Source organism: Suncus etruscus, chromosome 14, assembly GCF_024139225.1.
Source record: "Suncus etruscus isolate mSunEtr1 chromosome 14, mSunEtr1.pri.cur, whole genome shotgun sequence".
Classification (NCBI taxonomy): Eukaryota; Metazoa; Chordata; class Mammalia; order Eulipotyphla; family Soricidae; genus Suncus; species Suncus etruscus.
In genome coordinates, this window is record NC_064861.1 from 30,062,124 (window position 1) to 30,072,308 (window position 10,185).

Here is a 10,185-nt window from a genome sequence, read left to right on the forward strand (position 1 = left end):
GAGTGTGGGAGTCATGAAAATTTTGTTTTAAAATAGGTTTACAATTTGTTATCAGTAGATATGTGATTTTTGTAACCCATTTTATTGGCTTGGAGTTGAATAATAATTTCTCAAGCAAAAAATAATGCCACACACAAGTAGAGAAAGTTTGAGAAGCTCTAGTTCTAGACCATGCAGAGATTTATTAACTCACAGCTGGAGTGGGGTGGCCCAGCTCAGAGGCAAGGGTGGGGGAGAAGCTAGACATGATGGGGAGGGCACAACAACAAAAAAAAAAAAAATAGGCAGGTTGTGCTTGCTTCAGCAGCACATATACTAAAATTGGAAATATACAGAGAAGATTGGTATGGCCCCTGCACAAGGAAAATAGGCAAGTGGGTTGAAGCCTATAGCCAGCTCCTTGAAAAATCTGCAAGCAAAGGAACTGAAAGGCTGGTGATGAACTGAGGGTGGGGTGTCACATCCAGTGATGCTCAAGGCATAGACCTGGCTCTGAGCTTTCAAGCTCAGGGAACCATTCAACATAGCAGGAATTGAAACTGGGTTGGTTCATGTAAGGCAAACACCCTACACCCTGTAATATTGCTCTGACCCCCATGAACTGAGTTTCTCTAACTCTGGCTTTCTGAGCATCTGCCCCAGTCTTCTGCTCTGGTTACTTCTGCCTCATCTTCAGTACTAAAAGCTGGAGTGGAAGACAACTGTAAGCAGTTTCTCATCATTCCTTTATAAATCTTCTCACCAGGAACATGCTCACACACACCAAGGCATGTGTGAAGAAGAGTATGTTGCTTTAGGCTATTTACAGTTTAAGAGCCTATACTTGTGCAAACCTTGTGGGAAAGGGGACATTTTTTAAAAAATAATTTCAAACACAAAACAGATATAAGTATCTCTGAATATTCAGTTTGCCTATTAGCATATTTCTGCATTTATTTTTTATCCTTCTTTTTGTTTTGTTTTGTTTTGGGGCCACAACTGGTGACACTCATGGATTCCTCTTGGCTATGTGCTCATAAATCGTTCCTAACTTGGGATACCATATGGGACACCGGGGATCAAACTGAGGTTTATCTTGGGTCAGCCACATACAAGGTAAATGCCCTACCACTGTGCTATCGCTCTGGCCCCTATTTTTTTTTTATCATTCTATTAGCAGAAAAAGAAATATTTTTAAAGCTGAACACTCTGAGAAAAAGTTATAGATTAACAGTAAAACCCTTCAGCCCTATTAAACAAGAACACAGCTTACTTTTACTTTTTACTTCATATTGTTTTCTGGGAATTGCACCTAGATCAGCTACATACAAGACCCTATCTGCTGTACTATTGCTCCAGCCCCATAACTTACTTTTAAATTCAGTTGTTTTTATATGGTGCTAGATTTGTTCTCAAGGTATTATTCACACATGCACTTTACCACTGACTACACTCCTGGCAGAAAAAAACATGTTGGGGCTGGAGAGATAGCACAGTGGTAAGGCATTTACCCGGTTTGATTCCAGGCATCCCACATGGTTCCCAAGCCTGCCAAGTGTGATTTCAGAGCACAGAGCCAGGAGTAACCCCAGAGTGTCACTGGGTGTGGTCCAAAAACAAAAGAAAAAAGAAAAAAAGAACATGTTAAACCACTATTTTAGTATGGTTATCAAAATAGAGATGTTTAATATTGACATATGCTAATATTTTATGCCCATGCAACTATTCAAATTTATTCAGTTGTTTCAGCTCCTCATTACGGATCTAAACCAGACCACTCTCCAATCCAAAAATTCATGGCAATCCAAAAATTTTGATTGTCATGTCTCTTTAATCTCTTCCCACCTGGAATGATTGTCCAATATTTTTATAGCTATAGCATTTTAGAGTATTGGTGAGTCTTTTTTGTTTATTTGTTTGGGGGCCACACCAAACAGTACTCAGGGCTGACTTGTTGCTTTGTGCTCAGGAATCACTTGGCAGGCCTTGGAGATCATAGGGGTGCCTGGGATCAAACCCAGGTCAGATGCATGCAAGAAAAGCAATCGATCTGCTGTACTTCCCCTCTGGCTTTTGAAGTCAATCATTTGTGTCATGTCCTCGGAAGATATTTACATGTTGAACAGGTTTGGGTTTTCTGTTTTGACAAGATGTCATGTGTTCTCCATAGCAAATGAGGTGCTTGTTGAATTGTGGTGCTAGTGTGAGTCAATGTAATTAGGGTGATATCTTCTCTTTGTTATTGTTTTCCTTTGTAACTAAGAAGTACCTTTTGGGGGGAGCTTTCGAGACTGTAAAGACCACTCAAATATTTGCCCATAAATTTTTAGCATTGATTAGAATTGATTTTGTCTATGTTAAATTATTGTTTGCCAAATATTGATTTTTCTAATCCCATCATCCTAAATCCCTTAGCTAGCATTTTGGCTCTGAGCTACAGTTTTCCCTTCTCCCTTCAATGCACAGAGACTTACTTTATCCAGTGTCTCATCATCTCTTTCTCTCATTTGTTTCAGTATCCAACAAATTTCAGCTGCCTTTGTCAGGGCCTTTTCAAATTGTCTTTAGAGTCATTTTCTGCGATTTTCCCTGCCATCCTTTGAAGACAACTTTACTTTCTGACACCCTCCCCCCCCCCAAAAAAAAAGATGTTCAGAATTCATAGGACTCATTTTGTTCTTTTTCTGCTCTTTTTACTTCCACCCCCCCCTCTCTGCCCTCCCAGCCCTGCTCCCCAATCAGCCCTGCTCTCACACCCTCTCAAGAGCCTGGTTTGTCTTGTTCCATAGTAAGGAATAAGAAAACCAACATGGAAGAGCAAACATTTTCATTGCAACTGGGGTTGGGGCAGTATTTGTTCCTAGATCCTTTCATCACACCGAACTTGGCAATATATGTGGACTTAATTTATACATATAATACATGTACATCAGAAATATTTTATGTGCTGATGCCCCCAATCCTGTAAATTCCAATCCAACTAACAGAATCTTTTCTCTCTGTCCTCTGTCCCTTATTTCTCACTCCCTTCTACAACTGTGAGAATCTTAATTTTCACATTATTTCCATCTTCACTCATTTTCTTCACTCCTGCATTCACAGGAAAACCACTAGACCCCTTAGAAGTAGTTTAACATTTGTCACTACTTTGCTTTAGCCTAAGGGAAAACAACCCCTGAACTGTGTTTGAAAGCAACTTGGATTCTTTTCATTTTCTTCTCTCACTCTGGTTTTGTTTGTGAAAATACAGACAAGGTTCGTTTGTTTTTATTTTTATTCTATTCTGTTTGTTTCATCCATTGACTTACTGGAGGCCAGATTTGTTGTCACAATTTACCATTGTCACAATCTTTTTTCTGTACATGGGACCATGTAGTGGAGGACTTCTGCATGTACTTCTGAGATGTTTGGGTTTTTTTTTTTTTAATTATGTGAACAATGATGCAAAGAAAGAGGACAAGTAAAGTTACAGTGGAAGGACAATCACCCAAAAACACAGTTCTCAGAAGAAATCCCCCTGCTGACACCTTAATTTTGAACTTACAGTCAAAGAACATTAAGGAAAATAAAACAGAACCCATGTACAATTACTTTGTCTCTCAAGACCCCAGATTGTAATACATTATAACATTTCTTAGCAGTACACAAAGCAATCTAAAGCCATAAAATGTATGTAATTCCTTAAACTTGAAGGCATAGTAGTTTTTTACATTTCTGAGATTTTTTTTCCTAATCCCAAACAACACATTTTTATCCTGGCTTGCATCTCCAGAGCACTTTCCAGCTGTCTTTTCCAAACTTAGCAGCTGCCAATGTTCTTCCCTCCACTGGAGTGGTTCTTTCCTGGTTCCCTGCCTGTGCTCATGTTGACCCCATCTCAAAGTTCCTTGTCTGTTTTCTAAGTCATCATACCATTTAAGATGCATCACACTTTCAGGCTAATTGGACCTGGACCCAAAGAGACCCTCTCCACACCACTAAGAGCATCCTAAATGGCTTCTAAGATTGTGAGAGTTCTGCTCCTGCTCCAATTATTTTATTTTTCTTTTGGGAACACACCTAACAATGCCCTAGGGTTACTGGGGCTTGACATTAAGAAATTATTTACTGAGGTGAAATGCAGGAGACTGACCGTATATGATGTTGGGGATAGAACCTGGGGTCAGTTGTGTGCAAGGCAAGCACTCTAGTTGTTGTACTATTACTTGAGCACAATCCCCCAAGTTTCTTTCAGGGGATACTTAAAAACAGAAAGTTTTGGTAAAACTTACAGTGGGGTAATCCTGGGGGAGTAGGGCCTGAGGATCATGATCTGGAGCAAAGCATCTTGGTTTCTCTGTGAATAAGAATCTCTCAAGGAGAGGCTGAGGCCATGTGGACTTTGAAAGAAACTAGGAATAAATATAGCCTGAGAACTGGAGCAGATCCCCTCTTCTGTAAGCCCAGATTCCTGTGCTACCGAAAGTCACTAGCACGTCCCATCCAGAGTCATGCTCTCTTGCCCCCCCCACTCACACTGGGGAATTTAGTTCAGAAGTGGGAAATTAAAATTTTGATATTAACTGCCATCACTCATAGTTTACAAAGCATCATTATGGTTGGTCCATCAAGTCCCTTTGACACACATTTAGCTTCAGAGCTTTAGTCAAGCTTTCAAGGACTCAGACCCTTTATTATCAGGGTACACAGTGATCCAAGCTGCTGGTCACCATCTGGGGTTCTTGAAGGATAAATCCAGTTTGGGCATTTAATGCCTTGCCACTGTGAGATTCTGCCAGGGGTTATGTGCATTTCCCAGGGTTCCAGCTGCCAGAGCCTCCTGGGTCCCTGGCACAACTATCCTTGGAATAGGCTCTCTGACCTCCTGTGTCAGCCTGCTCTGCCCTGACACGTGCAAAGTCCACAGACTAGCAGATGATGCTGAGTTCTGGCCTTCTGGGAATTTTGTTTCCATGTGGGGAAGACTGGTACAAATTCAGCGCCTGTCAGCAGTACCCTGACCCCTCACTTACATGCGGGTCTAATGAGGCAGCTCATATACACAAGCTTTTAAACCACAAACACTCTTTTCAGTAAGAGAGATTTCAAGGGTGGATGCTTATAAGGGAGAAATGACATAAGCATCCATCCTTGTTATTTACATTTCATGGAAATCAAGTATAGAAGGTATGTAATTTATCAAGGAATAAGACCCAGAATATATTCTGAAATAATAGGAACCCTCATCACTTCTCGGCCTTTTAGCTAAGATCAAGTGTAGTAACAGGAGCCCCTTTTTTTTTTTAATCAGGTTATATATGAGTTGGGGAGGCAGGGAGTCAGAGGAGAGCAAAATCTCTGACCAGACTAATAAATTTGAAGGAGGCAAATAAGTGGGACTGGGCCCAAGAAAGCTCAAGACCTGGGTAAGGAAGTTGCAGAGGCAGAGTAAGTGTGGTCTGAATTGATTGACTTGAGTTCAGAATCAGCTACACCTAGAACCTCAACCCTGAGCCAGGCAAAAACAAAACGAAGAAGAAGAAGAAGAAGAAGAAGAAGAAGAAGAAGAAGAAGAAGAAGAAGAAGAAGAAGAAGAAGAAGAAGAAGAAGAAGAAGAAGAAGAAGAAAAGAAGAAGAAGAAAAGAAGAAGAAGAAGAAGAAGAAGAAGAAGAAGAAGAAGAAGAAGAAGAAGAAGAAGAAGAAAGACTATGAAACTCATAACCCAGGTCCAATAGAGAATAGGATAGGAAGGGGTATAATACTAAGAAGAAGCTTTGCCCAGAGCTCCCTACCATCCTCCACTTCTCTGTATTCTGTACCCCTTTTCCCTTGAGGCAGTGGGGCTAAGACTGAGTAGAGGCAGTCTGCTGCTTGTGAGCTGTGCTCACACAGGAAAAGGGGGGCCTGGACCTAGTATCCATCAAGCACCCCACTCTACACACACTGACAGAGCAGCTTCGCACCTGTCACTCACCCACCTCACTTGATGCTTTCTTTCTCAAAGCTCTGTGATTCCAGCTGCTTAAGAGGGTAGATGATGTGCCTTGGAAGAGTGTGTGAGGAGGTGACTGGTGGGTCCATGATCAGAGCAGAGTAGTTCAGTTAATTAATAGTTCAATTTTACTAATCTAATCAAATTCATGTAGCCAGCCACATGGAAGGTGTCAAATTCCTGGTAGTACTTTCTTCTCTTAGACCTGGTCCTTCAGTTCTTTCCCTGCTACCATATCTATGTATGTATGTGTGTGTGTGTGTGTGTGTGTGTATGTGTGTGTTCATAGGGAACAAACTCAGGGCCTTACATATGTAGAGCAAATATTCTGCCCCAGAGCCGCCTCCTTGGCCCTGTGTCCCTCTGCTGTTCCAGTGCCCTGCAGCTGACTCTTGGAGGTTCAGACCCAGATGTGATTGACCCTTATGTCTAGAGAGACCATGGCTTCAGAGATAGCTCAAAACACCCCCATAAAACTTTGCGGTGCCCAGAAGTCCCCAAGAAACAAACCATAGGATGCGGCCATTGCCAATGTAGGTGCTGCTGCCTAGACAGGCTGCCCAGATAGGCCAGTAGTGTCTGCTCTGCACACAGCCTGTAGGATACCCTACTGATTTCCTGGTCCTCAGCTGCCCAACTTGGGCATAGCCCTGTGACACACTAGCTCCAGCCATTTTCTAAGCATGCAGGGTCACTCAGACTTAAGTCACCAAGCTCCTTCCAGGGGCCCTCCTACTCTAGTGGTGATCACACTTCCCATTGAACTGTGAACGCTGAACCCCCAGCACACAGCACAGGCCCTGGTTCCCAGCAGGTCTACAGAATTTTTCCAGTCCTTGCTCTGATGGTAAAGGTACTTGCAGGGAGTATGGAACCCAGGGAGGGCTATGGGACGTGAACTAGGACAGCTGAAGATGCTGGCTATGACTGCAGATCAAGAAGCGTGGTCGGCGCGCCACCTACCGGGGGTTCCGCAGACTGGCAGCGAAGGGCTGACGCTAAGCTCTGAGGTCAACGTGGATGGAATTCAGTCTCCACCTGATTCTCCATCACCAGCAAGGGGATCTGGCTCATTGAGAAAAGCAGCGGAAGGCAGGGACTGCAGTGAACAGCAGTCGGGAATTTCGTTGAGAATATTCTGCTTCTCTTCCTCCAGTTTCTTCAAGGCAGGAGTTCTGTACTAACTCTCCTAGCTGGAATCCGAATTACAAGGCAGTAGAATTGAGACTGCTGCTTCCTAGGGGATAGTCTAACTTCGGGGCTAAAACTACGTTATTCACTGGCTGTGTCACAGATAGCAATTTGCTCTCGCCACCAGAGCACCCACCCTAGAGGGTTATTGTTAAAGTTGGAAAATCTTGCCAGATGCCCACTGCTTCCCACCAGCACCCCTTCCCCTATATTAGATCCCCAGCCTCCCTCTGACTTGCAGCCTCCCTCTGACTGACCCAAGCCTGGCCAGCTTCAAGCTAATCCTGCAGGTGGAGTTTGCTTTCAAGTGCTGTTGGCTGCAGTTCTCTCACTCCTTCCACCTCCGTGTCCCTCTTATTTTATGCCTCCTACCTCCTCCTGCAAATTCTCGCAGGCCCTGTAGCCTCACTCTATAGCTGGCCAAAACTGCACCCCTAACATCCCCGAAACCAAACAGGGTCTTACTAGGCTGGGGGAATAAGAGGAGGGAGCCACATAGAAGGGTGGACCATTCCAGATCAGCTTCTGTTTGTGTCTAGCTCAAAGTTATGGTCCAGACTGGAGCTGACTTCCTCTCTCTGGTTTCCCTGGTGAACCCCTCCTTCCCAGAATGAAGACAACCATCCACATGTCTGGAGCAAACCAGCCTCTCAAGTGTTTTAATTTGGGTACCTGGAACTCTCCATCTCAGAAGAGCATCTTAGCCTTTTCTGAGTAAAATTAAATGTCCAGTTAGTTACTGTTACTTATTCCCTGTGCTTTTCAGAAAACAAAGATTCATCAAGCTCTCAAAATTGTCTCCTACAGAAACTAGAAACCAATTAGTGAGAACCTACATTTATTTCCTATTTACTAATCAGACCTTTGTATGTTAGTTCCTTGGAATGTTCATGGCAACTCTGGAAGAAGGCAGAGATCACCTTCTCTCCACTTAACAGAGGCAGAGATGATGAGGAAGTTTGGGGATACCCCCAGGTGCTTCCAGTTAAGTCTGAATCCTGGCTCCAGCTCAGTAATTGCCTTCTCAAATACTTCAAAATGGTAGCACTGCTAAAGCATGAAGCATGATGTCTCTATAACTTCCTCTTAGAATCTGAGAGCTCAAAATGCTGCAGTCCAAGGTCAGGGGTAAGGCTCAGTGGTAGAGCACTTACTTTGCATGTGTGAGGCCCTAGGATACTACAAAAAATAAAAATAAAAGAAAATAAATAAGCAAACTGAAATTTAGCTGTATCTGAACTTAGGTCTCTGAAGAGGCCCCTAATTGGCCAGGGGGTGGTGGTAAATAAGCTATGAAAAGATCCAGAGGACACTTCATTACTTCATTACATTATAGCAGGCGAGGTGCAAGAAACCTGTCAGTAAAGACTGCATCTCCTGATTTCAAGTATGTTCAGAAAGAGGCAAAACTATGGAGATAGAAATGAGCTTGGTGATTGCTTGGTGTCAGAAACAAGGACATAGAGTCAGACATAGGAGGGTTTTTAGAACATACAACTCATTGCATGATACCATGATACATATTAAAACCATGTAGAACATCCCAAGTCAGGAATGATCCTGAGTGTGATTATGAGCTTGAGGTGTCATGCATGTTCCTGATTGGAGCACCTTTCGCTTTGCTGTAGGATGTTAGTGTAGGAGTTGGTGGTGGAGGGGTTTGGGGAAGTATATGTAAATCCTGCTTTTCCTTTCCATTTTTCTGTGAACCCCAGACTACTCTAAAAATCAAAATGTGTTACCAAGAAGTGCAGGCTAGTAATTTTGAGTGCACAAAAGTTGCCCAACAGTGCCCCCTAGCACCCACAAACTATAAACTCACCTACAAGCCATAAAGACCTTTTTCTTTTTGCTAAGAGGAATGAGATCTCCTTCCACCATAGTGCTGGAGGGCAGGGGTATGGGGGTCTCCAGGACAATACCTGGAGGTGCTTGGATTGGAGTAGAAGGGAATACATAGGGCTGAGGTTCAAAATCAGGACCTTGTGCATGCATGGCAGTTATATGATCTAGCTCTGTAAGCTATTTCTCTGACCCTGCAAACATTCATACTGAGTTTGGGGCTTGGAGACTTTTAAAAGTAACTGAAAACAAGTGACAAGGATAAATTTGACTTTCCTAGATGGCATTTTTCAATAACTGGCCATGTAACTGACCCATATTAGAAGTGTTAGGTGAAGAGAGGGAATGAAATGCAGGGTGGAGTCTGGCAAATTTATCAAGTCACAGTTTTGGTATTTTGGCTGGGAACCAGGGTGTCAGGATGATCATGGTTGAGCTGACAGCCCTGGAGTGAGAGATTTTCCTTCATCTTTGGCAGTGACAACATGTCCCTGGACCTTGATTTTACCAAGCCAAGGTGTGTGTTGTTGGGGGAGCCTAGAGCAGAGTGTAAATGCATTTCAGGGTCAGGTAGGTGATGCAGCCAGCCCAGCAATGCCATAGGATGATTCTTAGACTGCAGGGTCCCTCCAACCCCAAGGCTACCAAACAGAATTAGCCTTGCCTAGGCCACTGGTGACCACTCACCTGGCCCCGGGAGTGATTTACACCCCATGAGGTGACACTGAGCCAGACAGCCCCTGGAAAATCACTTGGAGACAGAGCTCTGTAGACAGGATTTATCATTTTCTCTTCAGTCTTCCATTTTCATGAAATACTTCCCCCTTGGGGTTCCAGGAAAGGGAAAATACTTTTTATATATTATATCAGTGGCCATATGGAAAAGACCTATTTCCCATGACACTGGGCTAGGAACGAAGATTCACATTTGTAGTGCATATGTGGAGAATGTCCTGCAGGAAGGGTAAGAAATATTTGTTGTCATGGCTCGGGATACTTGTATGAAATATCATAGGGTAGGGAGAAATATGATAAGAGTGAGAAACCGCTAGAGAGAACGTAGTCTATGTGGCTCAAGCACATGATCATGAGCATGGAGCAGGCCATGGGAAGCACAGAGGAGGTGGTGAGCAGAGTCGATCTAGGGTGGGCTTGAAGAAAGAAACCACTCCTGAAAGATGGGGGAGGACCCCTAACCCATG

General features: G+C 43.4%; 1 non-coding gene across 1 annotated transcript; it reads left to right on the forward strand.

Annotated features, from left to right (window-relative positions):
• Window positions 1-291: 291 nt before the first annotated feature.
• Window positions 292-402, forward strand: LOC126029248 (U6 spliceosomal RNA). The gene has a single exon (XR_007502885.1). It is a non-coding gene; the product is annotated as a U6 spliceosomal RNA (small nuclear RNA).
• Window positions 403-10,185: the final 9,783 nt, after the last annotated feature.